Source organism: Microtus oregoni, unplaced genomic scaffold (assembly GCF_018167655.1).
Source record: "Microtus oregoni isolate MIOR12 unplaced genomic scaffold, Mior012 000023F_ref0000262, whole genome shotgun sequence".
Taxonomy (NCBI): domain Eukaryota; kingdom Metazoa; phylum Chordata; class Mammalia; order Rodentia; family Cricetidae; genus Microtus; species Microtus oregoni.
This window is the reverse complement of record NW_024543082.1, coordinates 4,912,199-4,913,023: the sequence shown is the minus strand read 5'-3', so window position 1 is coordinate 4,913,023 and position 825 is coordinate 4,912,199. Positions and strand designations below refer to the sequence as shown.

The 825-nt window shown below is 37.5% G+C and overlaps 1 non-coding gene across 1 annotated transcript; it reads left to right on the top strand.

The window, feature by feature from the left end:
• The first annotated feature begins 461 nt into the window (after nucleotides 1-461).
• LOC121462072 lies at nucleotides 462-621 on the top strand. Its single transcript, XR_005976250.1, has one exon. It is a non-coding gene; the product is annotated as a U1 spliceosomal RNA (small nuclear RNA).
• Nucleotides 622-825: the final 204 nt, after the last annotated feature.

Sequence of the window (825 nt, the reverse complement as noted above, 5' to 3'; positions counted from 1 at the left end):
TTGAAATGAAACTTTGAAGAAATGGATCCCCTGAAATATTAATGCCTAGATATAGATAGCTACATATTTAATGTATGACAAGTCTGAGTGATTCTCACAATAATAGTTAAAAGGAAATAAAGCTACAAGGTCCAGCTAAGAAGAGATGCCTTAAATGTGATCTAAGTAGTGATAAAATAAAATACAGATTAAAACATAAGAAGCCCTCTTATTCTCAATCAAGTTAGTAAGGTTTTTGTTGTTATTTTGTTTGTTTGTTTTTGAGACAAAACAAGATTTCTTTGTGTTTTTGAGACAAAACACAGCCCTGGCTGTGTCCTGGTCACACTGTTGACCAGGCTGGCCTTAGACTTAGAGCTCTCCCTGCCTCTGCCTCCCAAGAGCTGGGATTAAAGGCGTGCACCACCATTGCCTGGCTAGCACGGTATTTTCAAAGTGAGGATAATCAAAATGTTCCCATCATATTTTTCTGGCAGGAGAGACATCATGATCATTAAGGTAGCTTTCCCAGTGCAAGGCTCACCCATTGCACGCGGGATGTGCTGACCTCTACGGTTTTTCCAAATAAGGGAAACTGGACTGTATATTCTGTGGCATGGCAGACTACATCCCTAATCTTCCCTGAATAAGAAATCGCCAGCAATCATCAGCAATAGCGTATTAAAACAATGCAGACATTTTGAAAAGTAAGTTGGCAGTGTAGGTTAGGAGGCACAGATAAGTTTGTAATTTTAATGTAGCAATTTAATTGAAGGAAAGAAATATTGTCAAACAAGAAAACAACTGCAATTAAGAAAAAATTCATCTATGCTTTATTCATAATAG